The sequence below is a fragment of the Macrobrachium rosenbergii genome, chromosome 55 (assembly GCF_040412425.1).
Source record: "Macrobrachium rosenbergii isolate ZJJX-2024 chromosome 55, ASM4041242v1, whole genome shotgun sequence".
NCBI lineage: Eukaryota > Metazoa > Arthropoda > Malacostraca > Decapoda > Palaemonidae > Macrobrachium > Macrobrachium rosenbergii.
The window spans coordinates 65,585,080-65,612,313 of record NC_089795.1 but is presented as its reverse complement, the minus strand read 5'-3'; the positions used below and the strand labels follow the sequence as shown (position 1 = coordinate 65,612,313).

At 38.2% G+C, this 27,234-nt stretch overlaps 1 pseudogene; it reads left to right on the top strand.

Annotated features, from left to right (window-relative positions):
* Positions 1 to 27,234, top strand: part of LOC136835352 (TBC1 domain family member 16-like) — a 96,207-nt pseudogene that overhangs the window by 54,748 nt on the left and 14,225 nt on the right.

Genomic DNA, 27,234 nt, shown 5'->3' with positions numbered 1-27,234 from the left:
CTGTCAGCCACCCACCTAGCGGGGTGCGGGAACGTGGTGGCGGATTCCCTGTCCAGGACTACTCCGTTGGAGACGGAGTGGTCTCTGGACGGGGAATCATTCAATTGGATTTGCCGCCAGGTTCCGGGACTCCAAGTGGATCTGTTCGCTACGGAGAGCAATCACAAGCTTCCCTGTTATGTGGCTCCCAACCTGGACCCCCAGGCCTATGCCACGGACGCGATGACCATAGACTGGAACAATTGGGAGAGGATCTACTTGTTTCCCCCAATAAACATGTTGTTGAAGGTACTGCACAAACTCAGGTCATTCAAGTGCCAACTATCTCTGGTAGCTCCCTATTGGCCGAAGAGCAACTGGTTCCCTCTGCTTCAGGAGCTCAAGTTGCTGTGTCATCAGATACCCAAACCCAGACTGACCCAAGTAGTACAAACCAAGACTGTGTTAGCTTCCTTAAAAATTCAGAATGCCCTGGTTTTATGGACTTTATAAAGTTTGCTGTGAAAAGGGAGCAAACATTGACCCCGTTAACACTCTGTTTCTAGAATCTGATAAGAGAGATTCTACTCTCAGGCAATATGATTCAGCAGTCAAAAAATTAGCATCCTTTTTGAAGGCATCTGAAGCTCAAACTATGACTACTAACCTAGCGGTTACTTTCTTTAGATCATTGTTTGAAAAAGTCCTTGCTCCGGCCACTATTACTACAGCTAAATCAGCCTTAAAGAAGGTATTTTTGTATGGTTTTAAAATTGACCTTACAGATTCATACTTTTCATCCATCCCTAGAGCATGCGCTCGTTTGAGGCCGGTAACCCGCCCACATTCTGTTACCTGGTTCCTCAATGATGTTCTAAAATTAGCCTCTGATATTGATAACTCACAGTGCTCTTATCTGGATCTGTTAAGAAAGACCTTGTTTCTGATTAGCTTGGCTTCAGGTGCCAGAATTTCAGAGCTATCGGCTCTCGCTAGAGGTGATGATCACATTGATTTCCTCCCGTCCGGAGAAGTCCTCCTTTCCCCTGATCATAGGTTCCTAGCTAAAAATGAAGACCCTCAGGACAGGTGCTCCCCCTGGAAGGTGGTGCCTTTTCCACAGGACCAGTCCTTATGTCCAGTCTATTCCTTAAAGTCTTACCTACAAAGAACTCCACAGTGTAAGTTGGGTCCTCTTTTTATCAGGGAAAAAGGTGGAACTCTTTCGTTGAATGCTATAAGACAGCAAATTCTGTATTTTATTAAACAAGCCAACCTGGATTCAGTCCCTAAGGTTCATGATATCCGTGCGGTAGCTACCTCTACCAATTATTTTCATAATATGGATTTTGCTGAACTTACCAAGTATACGGGATGGAAATCACCTCTAGTGTTTAAACGCCACTAATTAAAATCACTCGAAGCCCTGAAATTTTCTACAGTGGCTGTGGGGAGTGTCATTCCCCCACCTTAATTATCATTAATCCCTTTCCTTTCCCCCCCCGCCCGCCTGCCTCATTTATTTCTCTGCCTGCTCTTCTGGATCAATCATGCCTCACTGCCTTGCTCCTCATAATTGATGCTAGTATTGCCTTTGTTATTGTTTGTCTTGGTGATTGTATTTTGATGTGCTGTGAATTTAGATTATCCTAGAGGTACTGGAGCTGTTTTTATTTTGCTCCATGTACCTCACCTCTTGATATTGTATATCTCTCATTGTTCTTAGATTTAAGTTTATATTTACCTGATTGTGCCATTATATTGTTGGGTGTGTCTTATTCCACCCGTATTTACATTGTATATCTATTTTTGTACATTACTCTTAAATTTAAGTTCCAGTACTTACCTGTTGTTGGAGAGATATCATATTTAAATCTATTTTTTCATAGCGTGTGTTTTTGTTCAAATCACCTTTTGTTTTCTTTTGTAGCTTTGCAGTCTTGGCATGATTCTCTGTCACTATTTCACCGGGTGACACGGGGCCGAGCTCAGAAAAGGGATTTTGACAAAGGAAAAATCTATTTCTGAGGGAGGCCCGTGTCACCCGGTGACCCTCCCAGGAGCTGGTTTACCCCTACTTGCTCATGCCAAGCCTGGGGGTGGTGCTAGTCTGGAATGAGTTCAGATGGCGCTGGAGTCGCGGCATGGCGGGTGAGTGTGGGAGCTGGCACGGCTCTCCGCTCTTCCCGGGGTTTTGACATGGGGATGTCTATCGAGTGTGGCTCTATGGTTGTGATTCTTTCACTCACCCTTGGTAATACCGACGTCTTCAATATAGAAGACGCTCAATCTGGGGGTAGTAACTCCAGCATTCCTGAAAGCTTTTTTCTCTGGTATATTTAGCAATATTTATACCTAGAAATTCGTGTTAGTATGGAATTTCACCGGGTGACACGGGGCCTCCCTCAGAAATAGATTTTTCCTTTGTCAAAATCCCTTAATTTTACCAAATTATGCATGTTTTTTCTAATAATTTATTTTATTTTATTTTGTAAAATTTTAATTACATCTCACACAAATTCTGAGTATATTTGTTGTAAAATATTTACGAGATTTACTGAGATGGGGAGATGCAGTAACTTTTTGTGAGGTATACATGTTTTTTCTAGTATTTCTTTGTACTTTTCTTTGCAAAATTACAATTACTGTATAGCTGACATACTATCATAAAAGATAAGAACTAAAACCAACAGCAATCCCTGGGTATATTTATGAGCAAATAAATAAAAAGATGTCCTGGAGCTGCAAAGAGGCAGTACATCATCATCTGAAATCTCAAGGCATACTGAGCGATATCTCTCCTGTGCCAAGGTAATAAGTTGCCATAAGTCATTTATGGACCATTGAAGTGCTATGAACTCTTTCCTGCTAAATTCATTCACACAGTATGGCACGTAATATTAATACTCATATGAGGATTCCCATCCATCACCCAAAACCTGTTATAGATACTAATATGAGGATTCCTGTCCATTAAGGGTTAAGGCTACCATGTCTGGCCAAGTCCTTGCACTTCAGTGGGATGGACGGCATTAACCCCTTACCAGACTAACCCGAGATATCTTGTGATCAGTGTTCTAAAAATTTTGGACTTACCACGAGATATCTCATAAAAAAAGTTAAATGCTAATATAGGACTAATACAAGATGTCTCGTGATCCACAGTGTTGTTTTAAGGCTTCCTCAAGATATTTCGTGGTATATCATACATTTGGCAGTGGTACTTGCTGCTGGAAGTCATGAGTTATCGAGAATGACTTTTTTGTTTTATTCGCACCGACTACACATCATTAGTAGCACTTCCTTGGCCATCCTGGTTGTTTGTTTGTTTGTTTTTTTGCTTCTTTTCGCCAGTTTGCAATTAAGTTTGGTTGTTTTATTTGACATCTTAGACACTTCATATGTTATATTATTGATTTATTGCGTTGATGTCGTGTCTGTTGTTAGTCTCTTGACCATTTAGTGATACATCAAGTATAATTTTTTTTTATTTACGCTGAGTACGCACTATTATTAGCTCTCCAGTGGTGACTTTGAGAATCTGTTTGTTTTGTTTCTTCTTTTTTACTTTTTAGGCAAGTTTGGTTGTTTTATTTGTCATTGTAGACTGCTTATATTAATGATTTATTACGTTGATGTCGTGTAATTTGTTAGTCTCTTGACTTTATTTATTTATTATTTTAGCCCAGTTATAGCAAGTTATCATGATGACACTGATACTGAAGAATCATTTACTGACCTTGAAAGGCCAGTTTTCAAAATTATTAAAACTAAGCATACGAGATATCTCGTGATAGACCAAAACAAGTATAATTTGTACGAGATAACTCGTTAATGACCATAAAAAGGTTTCAAATTGAGTTTCTAAAAATCACTATATTACATAAAATAATCATAATTTTATGTTGAAATTAAGAAGTAGAGTGTCTAAACAAATTATATTTTCAATTAATTAAATAAAATAATTGGAATCTTTTTTGACACATTGTTAAAAATAGGCCCTTTAAGGGGTTAAGGGCAGAACTCTGCACCTACCAGTAAAATTTGGCAGTTAGGAATAGGCCAGTGAGCTGGAAGTTCTAGAGGTCAGTTGTCAACAGGATGGAGTGGGGTTACTTTTTCCCCACATGATGGACTCAGGGAGGCTATTGGAAACTTGTGTAGACACCACAAAACCCCATCATATTTATGAACTCACATCCAGCATCCTAGAAGATAGATTCCACTTTACTTGGATTGCATATCCTAGGATCTCACATTTTTTCCTACTTTGTGCTGACCCATGCAGTATTGGTTAGATCTGGAACTCCAGGAACCTCCTAGATGTCTCTGGCTACATTTGCAATGACTGAGCAAAGATTGCTGTACAGACTTCTGTAGCTCTAGGGGAGACATTCCCAGGGATAATCACACATAGCAGGAGCCTCTTACATCAACCTTAGGCTCTGTCAATTCCAAGGGAACTAGGAAGTTTTGTTTCTTCTTATTTGGAGGTTCCTGTCTATCTGGAGAAGTAAAAATCTACCAGTCGTGATTATGCTGAAATTTCAAGGTTGCAAAGGTCTTGGCCATATTGTTGAGATTTAGAAGTTTTAATCTAACCAGTATCTCTAAACTACTAAAAGGTACTCTATTTATAGGTTTATGCTTCTCTTCAGGTCATTGATGCAGTAATGAGACAGTCTTTGGCTGGGGCCTTTGAAACAGGCTGATGAACTGAGTGCTCACCATAAGTGTCTCTACCTTAGGCTGGAGGCAAGTGACCTCAATGCCCTTCACCTTTACAAAAACCAAGCAGAATGATATGCCTATGTTTACAATAATAAAAAACTTTGTAAGGAGTCCCAACTGTGTCTGTAAAGGTTGTCAAGAGATACCTCTATGCTTTGGCTCAAATAACTTAGTTTAAAGGATGAAATAAAGTAATGTTTTGCAGAACTGCACATCTTAACCTCTCTCCTCTCTGTTCTTTAGGAAAGATTTTGGTACTTACGTATTGAATAGTCACATTCAGATGTCAGATATTTGTAATCGAGTGAGTTGGGGAGGAAGGCAATACACATGACCAGATCTTGTAATGTATTTTCATTACACCCATTATATATATCAAACATCCTGTCACCCAGCCTAGCTGATTGCTTACAGCTATAGCCTGGACTATATGAGAAATAAATTTCTTACTTGCTTGGAATCCAGCATTCATGGAGGTGCTTGCACTTCACAGTTGTCCAACTGCAGGGGATTGTTTTTATGCAAAAATGAGTGTTTAGGATTTGTGAGAACCATGAGTGTGGTTTATGTAAGTCATGGATTTGTACTGAAAACATTAGTTTTTTAAAATTCTGAAAATTTCTTTAATCATTCCTTATGTTTTTTGCTGAGTTTGGCTTTGTTGGTATTTATTTGCACATTATTTGCAGGCCACATGTGAGTGAGTCTGAGCTTCATCCAGAAGAAGGGCGACATGAATGTGTAGATGCCGATTCCTGGATCACATACTTCAGTGAAGTTAGTATTTATTTGTATACCAGTTTGTATAGACAGTACAGTCGACCCTCATTAAGTCGGACCTCATTAACCTGGATAAGACGGACACTGAAGAGGGTCAACCAATTTAAAATACGTAATGTTCGACCACGATTTAAGATAGTTATTGTTCCTCCGCTCGTCGTGTACCGTTTTCCTTTTTATTTACCAAGGGTAAATAAAAAGCTTTTCATTTATGTTTATATTTTATATATACTGTTCTGTATTTATACTGTACTGAACTGAAATGCTTTTAACTTGTAACCAATTTAACTTGCGCACGGTACATACCGTCATTAAGAAATGCTGTTGTCTGGATCGGTAGGAAGTATCGTAGCCAGTCTCTGAGCATTAACAGTTTTACTTATCTGCTGCCTGACTGGTAGCTACAGTACAATGCTTTGTATGTTTTTTAGGAAAGAAAAAACCGTAACAAAAGTAAGCTTTACAAAGACAAAGGCTGAGTTACTGAACAATATCTACTTGTGTTTGTAAAGTCCCCACTCAACGTGTTCTCTATAGAGAACATCCTGTTTTCTGCGGTGCCTTCACATCGACCTAGGGTCAATCAGAATATATATTTATCACCATAATTGTAAATTGTATATTTATTGTCCTTCTAAACAATCATGCTTTATGTACAAGTAACAAATTATGTTATGTGTCAGACATTATTGATCACTGTGTTTTCTGTATGACCCTGTCCTGTTTTTGTAAGGAATTAGTTTGACCTCAGGTCACCTGTAAATCTTTGTACCCGCGGTCTCTGTGAAAGTACGCAGACGTCCACATTCCGCTTTATAAGCAGCTCGCATCGTCAATAAACGCATACTTCTACCCTCGAGAGATTAAAAAGAAGAATTTTGTTTTAAAGGTATGTCAATGCAGCTTTAGTAAATATCTTCTGAAGCAAAAAAAAAATATATATATATATATATATATTTGTTGCTGAAGAATCTCTGAACCAGCAGTTTTGCACTCAAAGTAATAAGAAGGAATTCATTCTATTCTTCATGTAACCAGTAAAATACATACTATCAAAAACTACGTTTTGTATTCAAAACACACGCACTTATGTCATCATCAACTTCTCTGAGCAAAAGTTCTTTCTCAGACAGAATACAGCTAAAACCAGATTGGCTGGCTGATTGCCACAAAGATCTGCTAGCCAATGACCCTCTACTTCTGTTCTATTTATAGACTTGTCATGATGGCACTAAGTTTGAACGTTGCCGTGATCTTGATTATTTGACTGCTGATGGCAAAAATTACTCAATAATTTGCTTGATATAATAATTTCTTCATGAAAACATAAATTCAATAATAATTTTAACTTTAATATAGTCGTATGAAAATCCCACAGCAGTGGTGATGTGTCATCATTTGTGAATCCAATTCCGGGATGTCCTCAAATTCACGACTGCAAACTGATGACGACATTGGTAACAATAAAAACAACCCTCTCCAAGATTGATATGATGAAATGTATTTTATAGTCTTACTTATTGTTAAAATTCACAAGTTGAATTATAATAATTTTGATCATGTATATTTTTGCATTTTACGGAATGTTTTTGTAAAGAACAAAATGTGTTAGTGAACTTATGGTCTTAATTGGCCCACTATTTTATTACTGATGATCTAAATCATCTCACATTTATTTAACAGTATATTAATATAGATAATAATAAACTATAATGAATAAATAACGAAAATAAAAACATGAAAAAAAGAAAAATCTTACTCTTCATTTTGGAGACTCCACTTCATTTTACTTAACAGTTATGTGTTTATGTCTCGGCCTAGGCATCTACATATGCAGCTGAATTCTATCATTTTTATCGTGTTTTATTTTTCATTTTTGATCTTTTACCATGAGCTGTAATTCAAACGTTTCTACATTGGTTTATTATGCATACTCTTTATAAAAATAATGAAATACAGTATATTTATAGGTATTTATGGGTATATATATAGATATTGCCAGTTAAACCGGACTGTCAGCTAAAACGGACACCCTGGCCCCTCTATTAGTCTGTCTTAATGAGGGTCGACTGTAGTTGAATTTACGTTACACATGCAGCTTATGGTGAAGATGGTCTAGATACTTTGTAAATGTAGCTTGCTGTTTCCTATGCTGTCACCTTCATATACAAATACATACTTTAGTAAAATATTTAAATGTTCAATTTGTATAATTTCATACTTGAGTAGCAAGAAATAACAATGTTTATTCTTTTATTATTTCCAGAAAATCATAATAATTGTCATTTTTGTTAACAGGAAGGCTTGATAGAGGATGATTTGAAGCTGCAGAGCAATTTTCTTTGGTGGTGTTGAACCTCAATTAAGGGCTAATGTTTGGCCATTTTTACTTCATTATTATGACTACAGGACAACTTTTGTGGAAAGACAAGCCATTATGGAAGAGAAACATCAACTCTATCAGAAAATCAAGTGAGTCAACCTTTTGGTACTTTTTAAAAATTTTTATTACCTGGAGAAATGGTAAGAAAAGTACTCCTTTGCTACCATATTTCAGATCTGTGCAGGTAGGATTTATTTTAGCTTAAACATACAGCAATATATTGAAGTACTTTGGTTTTTGTTGGATACCTAGAAAACTTTCCATGTAACTGTGAAACTTGTGGTTATGCACTGGCAGGGTTAGATGAAGATTCAAACTCAGCAAAGTAGTTAATACAGGCAGTCCCCGGTTAATGGCGGGCTCGGTTAACGGCGATCCGGTTTTATGGCGCTTGTCTAGCGAAGGAAATCTGCAATTTTGGCACTGAAAATTGCTGATTTTTGCTTATCAGTGCCGATAATTGGGTATTGGCACCAATAAATACCTAACAGAGGTGCTGGTAACAGAAAATTGGCGCTATTTGGTGCCGATAAGCCCCGAAAAAGCGCAAAAATCACCGATTTTCGGTTAGCCGCGATTTTTGGTTATCATCACACCTCAGAACAGAACCCGCCGATAACCGAGGACTGCCTGTATCTTCCCAGATTTAATTTCATTTTTGACTGTCCAGGTAGTTATGTTACAAATGACATTAGGTAGAATAAATTCAAGCTACAAATTGTAGCTGAAGCTGAGAAAAACAATGTTCAAACTGCTAATGACCATAAATTATCGTGCATTGGCAACATGGATGAAACTCTAAACTTCGATATGCCATCAAACTCGATCGTAAATAAAATTGCAGAGAAAATATTTTAATCAAAACTACTGTGGCATGAAAGAACACATTTTATTGTTGTTTTAAGTGTATGGCAGATGGGACGAAACTTTCCCCCATGGTTATCTTTAAACGGAAATTGGTGCCTAAACAAAAATTTCCAAATGGTATCGTTGTCCACGTTCAAAAAAACCTAAACAATGCAAATGGTGCATGATTGCTGTGTTTGTATTTTATAATACAATAGTAATGAGAATACTGTACATGCATTATTATTGGATACAGTGAAGTAAAGCATAACTTTTTAAAAGATCCATGGAAAAGATGCATACGTGTTATGTTTGTATTTCATATTACGATACTAATACAGTATGTGAATATTACATACGCTAATTTTATATCTCGTGTATGATGTGACCCCCTTAAAAGTAGCTTCAAAATTAGGTCTTCAAAAGTCGCATGATACACGAGTATATACGGTATATTCATTGACTATTGAAACATGTAATGATCAGATCAAACCAACCATTTTGGCAAAATGATTATTTGAATTCCTCTGAAACCTATAATTTTTAATAAATGGCAGACTTTATGTAGTAATTAAAATACCAAGCAGATTAACCAAAAAGAATGCCACACTTAAATAATTTTATATCTCCTTCAAGTTGGTCACAGATATTTGACTCATGTGTACTGGATGAATAGCCCACATTACCCAATCCCCATATGCAAAGTTTTGGCATTCAATCCTTGGTCACCTGTCATCCCTGGAGAAGCTTGTCCCACATGGCAACTCTACCTGTGTCTGCTGCAGTGGCAACTGAAATGAAATGGGTCAGCCGTGAGTGCCCCCGAGTTTATGGCCTTGAATGGGAAGGTAAGGAGAACCTTAAACTCAAATTCCTCATCCAGAGATGCTTCTGTTCTGGAATCCATTAAAAGAAAGGTGTAGAGTGACCTGTATGTCTCAGGTGTGTGAAGAGAAGACAAACTTCTTATGCACATCAACTTTTTGGAAATGTGAGCAGTGCTGCTTGCCAGTGGCAAGTGAGTGGTTGATTCCCCACTCACCTCCCATATCACTAGTTAACTAACTTGTTCTTAACTAACTTGTTCTCAAGTTTCATCTCGTACTGAGGAATACTCTTAGGTGGAAAGCTGTGGTTTTTGTACCTAGGAAAATACAAATTACAGTACTTTAAAAATTATGAATATTTACTTTTGAAAACCAATTATTCTGTTGAATATTTTAAGTTAAGTTTAACTACTTAATAATAAAAATAATCTAGTGAAGAGAGAGGGCAGGGTTGTTAATGATATGTAGAAGAGACAGGGCAGGTTTGTTGATAAAATATGTCTAATAGTCCTGCAGAAAATAAAATGAAGCCCTCCAAAAGCAGGAGGAACATCAAACAAGGACAGCTGAGTTACATTGGCGTTAGCTATTTGGATGTATTAAGGAATGGACAACATTGAAATTAGAAGATCATATGGTACTTCTAAATGTGAAATCTGTGCAAGACAAGTTAGACGCCACTTAAATTCCTAGGTAGTGATAAGAATGAGTGAGGGCTTGATTACTTTTGGGTGAAGAGATGAAATGGACAAAAGTTATTAGAAAAAACAGTACTCAGTGAACAGACTATAGTATAATCTGACTGGCTTAATCAAATTGCCTGTGTTATTTCCATTTTCATGGGTAACTGCAGTGTTTCTGTTGACCCTTAAGAAGAAATTCAAGCTGGAAAAGTTGCTAATCATTTTAGGAGTATCTGGAATTCCAAATGTAGTTACAATGAAAAATGGTGAAAATCTTGATTATTGCAATAGTGTATTTGATCTGTGCAAATTTCAAATTAAATACTGTACTGTATGAACAGATTTCAAGTAACTGGGAGTTATGTGATCATCTACTTAGTAGTACTTAATTGTTGTATATGTAGTTCTGTTTGAGTACTGTATCTGAAGTGTGTCTGTTAAGGCACAGTTAAATATACATTACTCAAAGGACTTTTGTTTTATAATAGATACTGTATTGTGATATATATGATATATTGTATTGTGTATTTGTGCTTTGTTATATATAAGCATAATGTTATGTACTATATGTTGAAGTTGTATATTGTGCAAAATTTTTGCTATGCACTTGTTTAGTGTTAATTTCTTTGTTGTAGGAAATTATTCCTGTTTTCAGCTCTATGAGAGAGAACATGGTTGGAGAGGAGAAGGACTGGTTTATGCGGAATATCCAGTGTACAGCTGAAAAGGATGTTGTGAGGACAGACCGTTCAAATCCTTGTTTTGCTGGTAATGACAATCCTAACCTTGAAAAGATGAAGAGAATACTTCTGAACTTTGCTGTACATAATCCAGTTATGGGGTGAGTTATTTTGTTAGTTTATATTTTTTGTAATTGATTTCCTAGAATATTTTGATTTGTAATAAAGATATGCATTGTCTTATGACAGGTGCAACTTACAAAAACCCATGTTTACAACAGTGGCAAAACGAACAAAAATGATGATAAAAAATATAAAAATTTGCAAAACATCATGCAGCAGACACCGTTTATGAATAACAGCCCCAGCAATGCATGTAAAGCAGGCCACACACTATCAGACATGTATATCCAGCATGGCATATGATCATACAGTTAAATAATTTATGAATGTATGGTTAAGTTGGAAGGACCGGAAAAGAGTTTGATATTCGTCCGTCATAAATGTTTATGCCAAAGTTCCCTGATGCATATGACATTTAATTGTACACCAGCTGCAGTCTGTAGCAAGTGTATGATTAAACATGTCTGATAGTTTTTTGTGGCCTGCCTAACATGCATTTTCTCTCTCAGCACTCTATCTCATGCTAGTATCAGTCCTGTAGAAGAACAATAGCTGTCATTTCATTTGCACTACTTGATTTACTGTTTTAAAAGTTTTTATTAAGTTGCAGTATGTTGACAGAAAGAACACAAGTTTTTATTAAGCTGTAGTATGTTGACAGAAGGGATACTTTCATCATCAACAATTCAGCCAGCCATAAAGGCAAGAAAGGTGATCAGCTTGGAATTAAAACCGAATGTAATAAATCTTTATGAAGGAGGAAAAGAATAAGCAAAGTATCACGTGAGCTAGAACTTCCAAATTCAAGAGTGTCGACAATTCTTAAGGATTGGCAAACATGAAGCTGTTTTACTCAATGAACTCGACTGTAATAGTAAAGCAAATGCAATGTCCAATCCATGAAATGGAACAGTTATTAATGGTGCTGATAGAAGACCAGATTAAAAACTCTGTAAGCCTTATTACCTTCAGTTAATGGTAAAGTACTTTCCAATAATGGTAAAGTTCTTTCCAATACTGTACTGAATTACTTTGGTGTGCGATTCATCAGAGTAAGCTGAAATAAGGTTAAACTGGTTTTATTTTAGGATCAGTTACCACTGGCATATGATATGTGGATGTAGACATAAGGCAAGTTACAAAACACTGAGATGAATTGGAAAATTAATTAGCAAAAAGAAATATACCAGCAGTGATAAAATATTCTTCAGCATACTGTAAATATGCAGTATAAGTATGATGTAAAAAAAAGAGCTAAATAGTGGGCCATCCCGTAGTGTGTCATAATTGATGAAATGTCACATGTACTGTAGATGTAAACACAGGGTAAGTTATATACGCAAGGTTTCCTTGATACCACAAGGCAAAATGGGAAATTGATGATCACAGTAAAGTAGATGATTAACAATGCCTTTTTAATAAATTTTTAAAAGCAATATACCAAGAGTCTAGTCTACAGCACAATGACGCAATGCTCGGTAAGTGTAATTCATAGTAAGGGAACAAAAAAGTCTTAGTCTTAAAACAAATGAAGAAAATGCATTAGTATTGTAAAGAATGATAAAGTTACTGTATGAAAATATATTCATGGTAATAAAATTATGATAGACTGTAGGTAAAAGGAGTTAGGTTATGGGGTAGTCCATGTATACCTGTACAGTATACTGAATTGCAAACTGATTTATGTCACAATTTGGCTTTACGGCATGCTTGCAAGAACCTAACCCGTTGTAACTCAGTGCCTACCTTTACAGGTACTAGGTAAGTTCTGAAGGGAAAGTCGTTAGATCCAGACCTTTTAATAAGAATTACAAGTTACAGATTTATTGAATTTTTATTTTATTAGCTTTTTATTATTTACTGTATTTGCTTTAACAAATAGTTACTTTTAGAGTAGAGAGGTTTGGTCATTGAAATGAAAGTCTTGGACAACTTACCCAGTCAGTCTGTGAATCAATCAGTCTTTTGTAAATCTCATGCTGGCTTTTGTTGTTGTATCTTCTTTGGGAAAGATTAGTTGGGAGAACCACTTTTATATCTTGTTTACCATTACAGGGCTTTGGATTACATCCTACTGTCATGGTTTCTTTCAATTTGCTGCTGATCTTGTTTCTTTAAATAGTGTGATGGGAAGGCTGATAGATTATCAAGAGGTTGCCATATCATTACATTTTCTTTATTCTTATCTTGGATCATCAAAATCATCATGACTGTCTTTCCTTTGGTCAGAATTTGGTAGCTAGCCTAGAGTGTACTTTGCCTTGCATGGTCAGTTCTGCCATGTTGACCAGTGTTTATTGGACATTGTTATCTTGTGTATGGGTTCATTTACCTTTTTGCCTGTATTTAGTGTATTTAGTCTTGTTCTTGATAAGTCTATTTAGTCTTGTTCTTGATAAGTCTATTTAGTCTTGTTCTTGGTAAGTTACTTATATGAAAATAAAAAGTAATGTACCAAGTAATTACATTGCTATGGTTTCTAGTAACTGGCAGCTAAAAATTTTGAAATTCGCGGGTCGCACTATTTTGTTTGGCTAGGTGACTAACCCCACCCACTTTCGGGGTAAGAGAGGAACAACTAGCAAAAGTATTCAGTTTGTTTCTGCCGGCAAATGGCTGTACACCAGCTTTTAGTAGCAGCTGTGATTTTGGAATTCTTCTTTCCTTTTGATTTCTCTCTGTATTTGGTGAAGTATTCCTGCTTTGATAACCTTTCGGGCGTTAGTATGATTCTCTTTATAATGACTTTCCTTATTTACCAATTGTGACTTTAGTTGACTTGTTTTTCCAAATGTCAGACTCAAGTTTGACTAACTTTAGGTATTGTAGCAAAGGTTGCAATATGCGTTTGACTGAGGAATCTTATGATTCGCACTCTGTCTGCACAGATTGTATGGGGACAAATTTGTTTAGAATTATGATGTAATGAATGTGTAGACTGGGGCAGTAAGAAGTGGAAGACTTTAAGATCTCATTTAAACAAACTAGCTAGAGATAAAAAGAGAAAAGTGACAGCCAGATGAATTAGTAAGTCTTTAGCTAGTCAGGGATCTCCTGTTGATCATAATATTGATAATGCTAACACTGAGATTGACGTTCTTGTTATTTCTGTTGGTCCCGCACCCAGTTCTCCTGCTATGCAACCCGCTCCTTTACCCAGCTCTCTTGCTTCTGAACCCAGCAACATTGCCAGCCTTGAATATAAAACTAGTAAAAGGTTCGAATTGATTGTTGAATCTATTGCACAATTAGCCTCTTCGGTTAAGGTCCTGATGGACAATGAGAGTGATTCGGAGCACCCTGTTGCTCCTAGTGCTAGTGCAGTGCTGGTGGAGCGCCCAATTGCTTTTTAGTGTCTATTATGTGTTGGTGGAGGAGGTGGCTGCCCCTCCCACTGATTCTCCTAGGCAAATGTCAATTTCATACTCCCCTAAATCTGGGAGGAGTCAAACTGGTAGCCTAAGGTCGGTGATGTCTGCCCACGAGTAGTCGCCCCCTCAATTGAACCTGTTGTCGAATCCAAGGTTGCAGCCAAATGCCACTGGAAAGGTGTATCCCTGGACGTGCATCGTCTTTCATCTAGCTCAGATGATTCTTCTCCCAGATGCCAATGGCATTTTATGGATGAATCACGCCCTTTGAAAAGGCGTTTGGGTGATGTGTCTCATTCTCCTGTAGTACTGAGTAAGAAATTCAAGGAACCTGTTTGCAGTCCTTTCCCATCTTGCAGTCACTGGGACAGTCCGGAACATTTTCCTTCTGTTCCTCCCTTGGTAGAGAGTCAGAGAGCGGCTTCCAAATATCCTGCTTCTCGTAAGCACTCTTCGTCTAAGGCCTCCTTCTGAGTGACCTCTTGCACCCGAGACTCCTCTGGCTCTCGAGTGCCCTGCAGTGTTGGAAGCTCCCTTGAATGCTGAATGCCCAGTTTCTTCCAAACGCCCGAAATCATCTCAGCACTTGTTGGCTCCTTCTCGTGCTGCTGTGTCAGAGTGCCCGTCTTCTCTAGAGCATCACAGAGCGCCCATCTTCGCCCATCTACTCTTTGATTCATGGATCGCCAACTAAGATGGCGCCCAGTGGCGCTTGAACTTCCTTTGGCGCCCGATCTTCCATTGGCGCTAGAGCATCGCTGTGCTTATGCCGCCGACACTTTGACTCCTTCGGCTGTTATTGTTTCCCGAACAGTTGGGCATTCTGCTGTGTCTCGAACTTCCATGCCTCAGGCTTTACCCTCTTCTAGCAAGCAAGCGGCCTCCTTGGTAAACCCGATTCAGAGCAAGCTTGACAGTATTTTGAGCCTGTTGAAGAAGGCTCCGTCAACCTCCAACCTACAGACTTGGCTTTGTCTCCTGAAGTTATTGCTCAAGACACTTGTCCTTCAGCTTATGCATCACTGCTAAGGTATCTTCTTGCTACTTTCCCAAATTGCTTTTTGCCTGCAGCTCCTTCTTCACCTGTGTCGATTTTTCTTGTGGAGTCACAGTCTTCTGAGTCTTCAAGACTACTTAAGTTAGTGCTTTCTTTTTCTGCCAAGAAAGCCTTCAGTGTTATTGAGGGATGGCTAGCGGAGAAGAGGGAACAAGGTAGAGCCATTTTCAGCTTCCCTTCTTGATTGTTCAAGAGGAGACAGCTCTCTTATGCCACAGGGGAAGCTTTTCTCTGGGAGTTTCTGCCTCCTCCCAGGGGAACTTCTCCAGGTTGATCGATTCCTCTCATAGATCTGCCTTTGCTTCAGCGAAGATCATGTTCAGTTCAACGGAGCTCTCACACCGTCTTAAAAACTTGTTGAAGGTATTCGAAGTGTTGAGTTTTCTCAATTGGACTCTCTTGCTCCTGAGATTAATGACCGCCCTACTAAATTATTCATGAGGATAGTGCCTCCAACTTGCTGGGTGTCCTCTCGTGTATCGATAAAGGAATCAGGGACGGTTCCCAGGAATTAGCTTCCCTTTACACAGTGGGAGTATTATAGAAGAGAGAACTGCAGTGTTCCTACACCTCTAGGCTACAGTTTTGGAGATTTCTTCAGATCTTCAGAAGAAGAATATGCAAGATCTTCTTGCCCAATCCTCTAGGCATAAGGAGGTGCCCTCTCATACCTCCAGGACAATCTCCCCTCTGCAGACTCAGCCCTTTTGTGGCAGCAGACAAAGATCCCTTTCTAGATCCCATTCGTCCAACAGATTCATCTCCAGAGCCATTAAGAGATCCTCATCCTGTTCTACCTCTTGCAAGTGAGAATTTCATCCTCCGAACTTCTGTAGGAGCCAGGCTCCTTCTCTTCTGGGGAGAGATGGGGGGCAGAGACCTGGATTGTCAACGTTCTGAGGGAAGGCTATTCTATCCCCTTCAAAGAAAAACCACCTTTAAGCACTCTCCAATAACACTGTCATCGTACTCCAAAGGCTCGAAGAAGTCTTTGTCCCCTCAGAAGGAGTGTTGTCCCTTCTCAAGAAGGGGGCCGATAGAATTAGTAGAGAATGTTGGCTCCCCAGGGTTCTACAATCGTCTCTTTGTGGTGCCCAAAGCTTCAGGGGGTTGGAGGCCTGTCCTGGACGTCAGCGCACTGAATGTCTTCGTTCAGAAGACAAAGTTCAAGATGGAGACAAATCGAACTGTCATGTCATCCATTCGCCAGGGAGACTGGATGACATCTATAGACATGCAGGATGCGTACTTCCACGTCCCATTACATCAGAAATCGAGGAAGTTTCTGTGGTTTGTGTTTGGGAACAAAATGTTCCAGTTCCGCGCTCTGTTTCGAGTTATTGACGGCGCCTCAAGTGTTCACCAGAGTGCTCGCTCCCTTAGCAAAATGGCTCCATCTGATGGGAATCAAGATCTCTACTTGGATGATTGGCTAATTCGGGCCCAGTCAGAAGAGAAATGTCCAGAGGACCTTCAAAAGACTCTTCTAGCCCAGGAGCTGGGATTGATTATCAATGTTCAGAAGTCGCAGTTGATTCCTTTACAACAGATTCTTTATTTTGGGATGATAATAGACTCAGAGTTTTCAGGTTTTTCCCTCACCAAAGAGAATACAGTCTTGCCTCAGGATAGTGCACAGATTTCTTCTTCTGGACCAGTGCTCCACCGAGGAATGGATGAGTCTTCTTGGGACGTTATTGTCCATAGAACAATTCGTGCTCCTGGGCAGACTTCATATGAGACCGCTCCAGTTCCTCTTAAGAATCAGTTGGAACAGGAAAAAATACCCAAGCTCTTTCGTTTTCCGAGTAACTCCAGAGATAAAAGAGGATCTGCGCTGGTGGAGCTTAGAAGGAAGGTTGTCGCAAGGGAAATCTCTCCTCCCGTTGAACCCCGACCTAGACTTCTTCTCAGACGCATTGAACATGAGGTGGGGAGCTCTGTTGCGAGATGAGGAAATTTCAGGGACCTGGTCTCTGGAACAAAGAAATTAGCACATAAATGTCAGGAGTTGAAGGCAGTTCATATGGGGTTAGAATTTTTCAAAGAAAAAGTGTACAACAAGACAATCACAGTGCACTCCAACAGTACAATTGCCCTGGCATATATCAAAAACCAAGGGGGGACACACTCTTTCTCCCTTTACGAAATGGCAAGGGATCTTCTGCTTTGGGCAGAGCAATTTCAAGTCAAGTTTCTTACTTGCTTCATTCAGGGGAAGCTCAACGTTCTGGCGGATGAGTTAAGTCTTCGAAGACAGATGTTACCCATGGAGTGGATTTTGGATCCTCATGTTTGCTCGGATCTTTGGAAGCTGTGGGGGACCTCTGTCATAGACCTGTTCATAACTTCCAGAAACCATCGTCTCCCTAAGTTTTGCTCGCCAGTTCTGGATTCTTTAGCTTGGGCAACTGATGCCATGCTTTAGGACTGGTCAAACAGTCACCTTTATGCGTTTCCCCCTTCAGCATGATAAGACAGGTGATCAACAAATTCCAGACTCACCAAAATCTGTCAGTGATCCAAGTGGTCCCCTTTTGGCCAAGGAAGGAATGGTTCCTGGATCTTCTCGACCTCCTTCCATGCTTTCCGAGGCTGCTACCTCAAAAACCTCATCTGCTGAAACAACCCCACTTTTGGCATTTTTATCAGGGTTTGTCTACTCTGGCCTGACAGGATACAGACTGTCAGGAAACTATTGCCAAATGCAGGCGACAGTCCCCTGATAGAGTATATCAGGCTAAGTGGACAATTTTTAAAGAATGGTGCAGGAAGCTCAGAGTGTTGTCTTCTCATACTTCTATAGCAGAAATAGCAGACTTCCTACTATGTCTTAAGACCGACAGGAACCTGTCATCCTCGACGATCAAGGGTTATAGGGCCATGTTAAGTTGTGTCTTCAGGCACAAAGGAGTGGACCTTTCCTCTAATCAGGATTTATCTGATCTAATTAGATCCTTTGACACTACAAGACAGAAAGAGGGTAGCAGTATGGTAGTGCCGTGGAACCTGGACGTGGTCCTAAAATGGTTGTCTGGTCCCCGATTTGAGCCTATGCATTTGATTTCTCTGAGAGATCTAACTAGAAAGACCCTCTTTCTAGTCGCTTTAGCAACTGCAAAACAAATCAGTGAGGTCCATGCAATAGACAAAAGATTGGGTTTTTCACAAGAGACTGCTGTCTATTCTTTCTCTTTGGGATTTCTAGACAAGAACGGGTCCAGTTCCAATCCATGGCCTCGTTCCTTTGCAATTAAAAGCTTGTCTGAGATTGTACAGTAGGCCCAAATGAGGAAGAGAGAGTATTGTGTCTTGTGAGAGCTCTAAGGTTTTTATCTTCACAGAACAAAGAAGATTCGTGGTCCTTCAAATGCCTTACGGTGTTCTGTTAAGAATCCTTCTCGACCACTTTCAAAGAATGCCTTGGCATTCTTCCTTAGAGACCTCATCTCGGAAGCCCATTCTTCTGTTGAAGATGAGGATTTTTCCACTGTGTAAAGTGAGAGCTCGTAAAATTAGGGCTGTAGCCACTTCATTGGCGTTCAAGCGTAATTTGTCTCTCTCCTTGATATTGCAAGCAACTTTTTGGAAATGTAAGTCGGTGAGAGCTCATAAAATTAGGGCTGTAGCCACTTCATTGGTGTTCAAGCATAATTGTCTCTCTCCTTGATATTGCAAGCAACTTTTTGGAAATGTAAGTCGGTCTTTGAAACTCATTATTTGAAGGAAGTTGAAACAGATTACGATAATTGCAGTATTTTGGGTCAATTTTCGGTGGCTGGCCTGGTGTTGGGGGAAGAAGCGTAGGAAGCAACCCTTCCTTCCTTTCTTCACCCTGATTTGATGTTGTTGAATTTTTTTAAGGGAGCTTAGGGTGTCCTCCAGTCCTTCGTAGTTGGGCAGTGGTTTTTAACTTTTTATGGTATTAGGTGGTGTTTAGTTCATTGTCGTTTTTTCTGTACTGTGCCCTGGGCAGGAGCAACATTATTACCTTTGTCAGTAAAATTGGAACCACCCTTGCTACAAGGTACCCACTAATGTAGTAGGCGAGCCTCAGCTATATACTGGGCTGCGCCACTATACACGATAAGGAGAGCGCCAATAGAGGCAGTACCTTCCTGCAGCAGCTCCTTATCAGGTAAGAAAACAACAGGCATTTTTTAATGCTAGCAATCCTTTCTATTCTCAAATTCATTACCATTATTAATGTTTTCGGGTAGATTTGTTCATGCATCCCACTTCCTGTCAATGTGAGAATCAGCAATATAATCACTTGGTAAGTTACTTATATAAAAATGACATTTTTATGACAAAATAAAGTTTTTATATACTTACCAAGTAATTACGTGATTGAAGCCCTCCCTCCTCCCCTCACAAAGGCTCTTCGTTGGGTGAGTCAGTAGAGCTGTGGGCTGGCACTCGCTAGACCGGAGTTCGATTTCCCGGCCGGCTGATGAAGAGTTAGAGGAATTTATTTCTGATGATAGAAATTCATTTCTCGCTGTAATGTGGTTCGGATTCCACAATAAACTGTAGGTCCCGTTGCTAAGTAACCAATTGGTTCTTAGCCACGTAAAATAAGTCTAATCCTTCGGGCCAGCCCTAGGAGAGCTGTTAATCAGCTCAGTGGTCTGGTAAAACTAAGGTATACTTAACTTTTCCTTCCCTCACATGAACGTTATGGCACAAACAAATTCAATACTTTTGGTAGTTGTTCCTCTCTTACCCCGAAAGTGGGCAGGGTTAGTCACCTAGCCAAACAAAATACTGTAGCGCGACCCGCGTATTTCAAAATTTTTAGCTGCTGGTTAATAGAAACTATAGCAATGTAATTACTTGGTAAGTATATATAAAACTTTATTTTATCATAAAAATGTCATTTTTGAGGATATAATTTTTTCTGTTGCTGTACATTTATAGACTTACTGAAGATATCTGTACTGAGGCAAATCCTGGAGCAATGCATTCAAGACAGTGCCAGTTTTGTTGAAGCAGTGTACAGTAGCCCTTCAATTATCCGTTTCACCTTATCTGGAACTCGACATTATCTAAAGGGTCCCCAACCTCACAGTATATATTTGATATAGAATATATATGCAATACATGAAAATTTAAAAACTGCTCTTGGATGGTTGGCAATGCTGAGTCAGCAGAAAGAGGCAATGGTAACACTGCTTACAGTCATTACCACACTCAGAAAGGAGTATTGTTGGGGTGGTGTACTAGGGTAAGCATTTTTGGGAGGGGATGAGCTGAGTTGAGAGGGCTGTTATTGGCTTAAAAGGATCAAAGCCACTGAAACATAATTTTCTTTATCATTTTTGAGTGGTTAAGTACTACAGGATATGTGGTATAAATCAGGGTAAGCGTTTATGAGGTGAGAGGGCTGAGAGAGCTGAGTGGGGAGGGTTGGGCAGCCTTCATCTGCTTCTGCTGTCTCACGTCATTTTTTCACCAGATTTATTAAATAAACTTTTCTGGAGTTAAAATACCAGAGAACTAAAAAAATTAACAGATCACAAAATAGTATCAATATAAACTGCTCAGCCATGTTGCGTCTAAACTTTTCTTCCCCATCAGTGTCGCAGTCTGTGTTCATGTGCATACACACACCAAGTATGTGGGCATGTGTACACATAATGTATGCAACACATTGAGGTAAACTATAGTATTCACTTGCTGTGTGTTTTTATGGTATGGCATACAAAAATTTACTAAACACATCTTAAATCAGCTTAGGCAATCAAGCATCACTGGTTGAAACCTTTGGTAAACAGGTTATACGATACGTTTGCTGATGAGCACAAATATGTAAGTCACATTTTATTAATGGATATTAACTTGTAATAAAATAATCATGCACAATACAAGAGAGAGAGAGAGAGAGAGAATATATAATATGATTGCTTATGGAAGTGCAAATACTTGAAGATATTGCCTGTTTATACTACAAACAAAAGACTAGGTACTACATTGTCTTTTACATAAAGAATTTGGCAAGTAAATGCACATGAAGTACATAGTTGACTTAACACAATACATATGTGTACGTTACACATGCAAGATAACCTATAGGCCAGGCTTACATATTGGCTTTACATAACAAAAACACAATCATGTATGTAACTTTATTTGAAATAACTTACTGAAAGTCTTATTCTAATACATAAACTTTTGAATGACTTCTTATATTTAACCTGCAATTTTTTTTTATTTTGTTTGCAAATTTAAGCACTCTTAAATTTTTTGTCACCATCAAGAGGTTTTTGTCAGAGGCAGAGGAGGTGGAGGGAGTGTTATAAATTGTTTTCTGAGCTACTTTTGTTGCCTGTTGTATATCACAATAGAATCATACTAAAAAAAGATTTTCATGCTGCCCTAGTTGCATGCATTGACCAAGTTTTCTTCTGCCATACTGTAGCTATGTATTTCAGTAACATTAAATGCATACATGTAAGCATTTTCTTTTTTAATATTCCTACAGATACAGTAGTAATACTGTGTCTGGTCTTTGTTTTTATTTTATCAGAAATTCATTGCTTTAAAATTTTTAGTTCTTGATCAAAACATAAGCTTGTTTAAAGGTGAGCTCTTAGATGTTTCCTTTGAATTCTTTCCAGATACACTCAAGGGATGTCAGATATTTTAGCACCAATCTTGGCCGAAGTTCGTAATGAGGCAGATGTATTCTGGTGTTTCACTGGCCTAATGAGCAAAACCATTTTTGTAACATCCCCAAAAGATGAAGATATGGAGAAGAATTTGGTAAGTAGGAAGAATTGTAAATAACTTTGATAACTTTAGAGAAATTGTCTTATTGCTTTTTTTTTTTATCCTGATTAGGGGTGGGGTTAGTGATGTCAGTGCACCTCATGTGGGGCACTGTGGGCATCATCTAAGGTTGCTTGCAGTGCCCCTTTCGCCTCTAGCTGCACCCAATTTTGAGCATTTTACTTTACTTCCATTTATGCTTCCTTAATTCATCCCTCTTCACTGTCCAAATTTGTCTATTCAATCTTTTGCTTTTGGCTGGTAAAAAGTTTCATATTATATGATATTAAAAATTTTTTTACGTAGATCCATTGTGTATACCTGTCCTTTTCATGTGCATGAAATCATCCCAGATACAGTACTTCAGTCCATCTTAAAATTAAATGCAGAAAATGGCAGTCAGCAAGTAGTACTGCACATGTGTGGGCAGATTCCCAGGTCTCAAGTTGCTGTCACTCATTACTGATGTTTGATTAAAAACTGAATGAATTATTGGGGTCTGGGTGCAGTAATTCAAATGATAATTTGTGGCTTTTTGTGGTTTTTTTGAAAAATATTTGTTTTACCATATGCCCATCCTCCTGCATCCCTGATCCGTTACTGTCACTGGCGGGCTTAGAGGAATGCAGCTGAGAGCCAATTTCCCTTGATAGATATGAAGGGCCTAACAAATTTTAGTCAGGCCTTTTTTCCCTTAGTAATAATTTAATTTTTCTTCTGTCAAAACAAGACTTGACAAAGAAGGCTTTAAAATTATTTGGATTATGGAAAATTCTGCTTTTGAAACTTTGATGTAGTTTGGAGTTAGACAGGATGATCCTACACCCATAAAACTGGACTACATGACATGGCCAAGCAAGGGGAAACTTTACCAACAAACCTTGCACTCATTGCTGGTTTTCATCTGAAAGGACTGATGGCCCTTAAGTTACTAATGGTAAGGTGTATATTCCAGTTAGTCTTCCAAGGCACCTGCCTCTTCCACTTGTAGTAACCCCCGCCCTTCCCTGGATAGAGAGAACTCATCCTGAATTTATCTTATTTTTTTATATTAAGAATATAATTCTACAACCTTGGACCTCAGGCACACCTTTGAAGTTGAAATAGCATTAAGAAATTTTGAGGTAACAAAAGCAATAAGAAAAACTTAATTCAGGCAGGATCTAACCTTGTCTTCATTTTGTTTTTTGGAAATGAGAGCTGGTTAAGGTTCTTAACACTATAAAGTGAACACCAAATATCATCACTAAGACTTGAAAAACCATGTAAAATAGACATTCAACAATTGAAATGTCTTTTGGAAAAAAAAAACATGGCTTATTGAAGCAACAACCAAAAATCAATTTGAGAGTTTTATTGCAATACTGTACAGTCTATAGATAACTTAAAAGTTAAAATAATGGGACCTGACACAATGAATAGGGTACAAGTAACAATCATATTCCCCAGTAAGGAAGATGAACCAATTGAAAAAATATTACAGTGGTTTCAAATTAAAAGATACAATAATGTGCACAGTTGTGAAATCTATATTCCAAGTGGGAAGAATAAAGAAACCTCTTGAAAAGTAGCAAAATGAAATATGAAGGATGAAATCTTCCATTGAAAATACAAATTTTGGGTCTAAATACTGTAGTAACACCTCGTATACCTAAGCCCTTATACTGTATACAGCATGTTATGCAAAAATCGCTATAAATATGGGCATACAACAGAAAATGCCATAGCAAATGCAGATGTGAGTACTGCGCATCAAACAATCACAACAAATTGGAACTGCGGTGAACCAAGTTTCATAAACTGACTTAAAACGGTGAACCAAGTTTCATAAACTGACTTAAAATCACCATGCATGACCTAAATTGTGCATGATGTATAGACAAAGCATAACGATAGATACCTCGATAGAACTGGGTTGCCCATATGAGAAACTGAACTGGAACTAAAAAAATAAGAGGGTTTAATAAATCCAGCATAAAGCCTGTTCAGAACCTTCATGTAGATTCACATGAATTGCCACCAACTCTAAGAGGACATGAATTAGGTTTGCAGTACACCATGCAACTGAAAAGCTCAAAAGCTAATCCTAAATTGAAGATCTTGGCCGTGCTATTCAAGATGGTTTAAAGCAGAATCTTCTAAAGTTTGAAGAGCTAGAGGATAATAAAAACTTGAAAGATCCCTGGGATGTAACATCCACTTATCCCTCCAGGTTTATTACAGAAGTATGTACAGTGGACCCCCGTATATTCGCAGTTCCAGATTCGCTGCTTCACCTATTCGCGGATTTTTCTGTGGAACGTATACACATTGTTTGCAGAAAATTTGCCTACTCACGGTATTTTTCATCGAGAAATATTCACTGATTACTGTATTTTCATATAATTTTCGTGACTAAATGCACTTTTTGTGATAAAACTATTAAAATACTCGGGTATAAGCATTTTTAGAGGGCTTTTTGGTGTTTGAATTATCAAAATAGGCAGTTATAAGCATTTTTAGAGGGCTTTTTGGTGTTCTGAATTATCAAAATATGCAGTTATAAGCATTTTTAGAGGGGTTTTAATTTGTGGAATCGCAGGGGGTAGTGAAAAAGTAAAACTTACACCAATGGATCAAAATTGCAACATGGAATAACTTGCGCAGTAGTATGTCAGTAAAGGGAAGTTAACTATGTTAGCTCAAGCAGTTAACCTGGTTCTAGCACTTAACCATAAGGCCTAAACCTGTAATTTAAATCATGTGGTCAAACATTTGGGGATCGGCGGTTTCGACTTTTTTAACGACAGGTTGTTGAAATAGGGGTTTGTTAAAGGATATTTGTGGAACTTCTGGGAAAAAATTTTTGTTCAGTGACCTTAGGTTTTGTGACGCCAAGAGCATTTTTCGGCCAAAATGGCCATTTTCAAAATGCATCTTCTCCTTTGCTTTTTGGTTTTAGGGATGAGATTTGAACCACGTATAAAACACATATGGACCTTCGATACAAAGCGGGGATTTTTGATTTTTCAATTATTTTTCGAGATATGAATTTTTTTTTTTTTAATGAAACGGAAAAATTACAGAAAAAATTGCCAAAAATCAGAAACTCAAAATATTAAAAAGCTTTGTTTTTTACCATGTTTCCCCATGTTATATTTAAAATTTCATTTAGATTGGTCCAATACTAGGGAGGAGATGCATTTTAAAGGCTTAAAAACTTATGTTTTGAGAAACGGGCCTTCAAAGTTTTAGTTACGTAAAAAAAGTAAAAGGGACTTCAAAGACTGTGTTACAATTAATTTATGGTTTTAATTTTTATTTTTGGGTATTAATTAATGCAAAATGATTATAAATAAGAATATTAATTGATTATTTATGTGCCTAAGACACATTCTTATAAATTTTCGGTTCCTGGTCCCCCTGTCTGATCTTGCTGCAAGGTATTACTCTAGGGTATCACAAACACTTTTTATTAGTGTCTCGAATCCATCCCTTGCCAAATGGATCCTGGGAATTACTTTACATTCACAATTAGGGATGGATTCAAGTAATTCATCAAGTCTTGCTTCACTTATTATGATCATTTTATTTTCAGGGTCTATAATATCAGCCTCCGAGCTACTGCTTTCTTTTTCTAAAATATCTTTGCCCTTTAGTGACGAAACAAATAAAAAGGCGTTTAGGGGTGGATGTGGTTGGTCTCTGGTCAGCAGAGATCGCTGCCTGCGCCGTTTGATGGGCGACAGCTCTCTCTCTCTCCGCGCTCCATTCCCCTCTATGGCACTAATTTCTTGAACTCTTTCTTCTACTTCTTGCCTGGACTTTTCCACTTGGCTTTTCCGCATTCTAGAAGCATGAAGTGAACTCTTGGACCTTTTAGGCACGGTGAAAAAACTAAAACACCGCAGAAAATACAGAGTTCAGTCAAGGCTAGCGAGCATGAAAAACGTGTCCTTCTAGCTTGAAGTTTATAGGCAAACTCGCCACAATTGGCGTCATGGTATGACGTGTGCGTTGTCATGGCTAGGAATAACTAAAAAGGTGCCGAGTAGGATATTATTGATATTATACATTTCATTTCAAAGGAAGTTTTTGTAATATATATGCAAAAACTATACCAGACTAAATCATTTATGCGCTACTGGTGTTTTATATAGTTATTGTTACATTTTAGGCCATAACTAGAGAAATACGGAAAATTTTAGCATAATATTTCGTGGACACATTCTTGAACCCTATACGAAGCCATAGAATTTTTTCAGCAAATCGAATTTTTAAAGATTATTGGGTTTTTTTAGGCGGCCGAAATAAGTATTGACAATATCTATTCTTAGAAAATGTGGCCATTCAAGAGGGGTATTTAGTACCCATTTACCATAGTGATAAATATCATCACTGAATTAGTCAGTGATGTAAGAAATAATGTTTATGTTGATGATTCAGCAGTTTATTGCCCATAGTCCAATCTCCATCTTTCTCAGAGAAGGCTGAAGCTTGCCATTTCATAAATAGAGTCAGTGGGCATCATGTGTTGGCTTTCAGCTCTCCATTGAAAAAAAATTAAAGATATATTTTGTAAGATTATTTAATGGAGGTATAATTATCAAGTGAAGTTGAAAATGAGAGTATTGCTATTGCCCTTTGTGCAGCTGTGGAAGCTTTAGGCTTGATTTTTTTCTCATTTAAATTTGAAAAATCACTGAGCTTAAGTGACTGGAAAACGCAATATTACTTAACAGTTGCCAAGGAAACTTTTTCATACTAATTGGGTTGCTGACAGATAAAACAGTTTATGTTGTTATATACTGTAGAGCCACCATTCTACCCAGAATAGATTGTGGCTGTCAAGGTCTAAATTCCATATGTAATAAATGGCATACACTGAGGAGTAATGAATCTGATGAGTTAGAATGGGACAGACCTTATCACTGGATTTTGACATTTAAAAAAAGCCCACTGTTGAAGTAATTCTATGTCATCATCAAATTGGTCACCCCTTTTGACCCATGGATATTTAATGA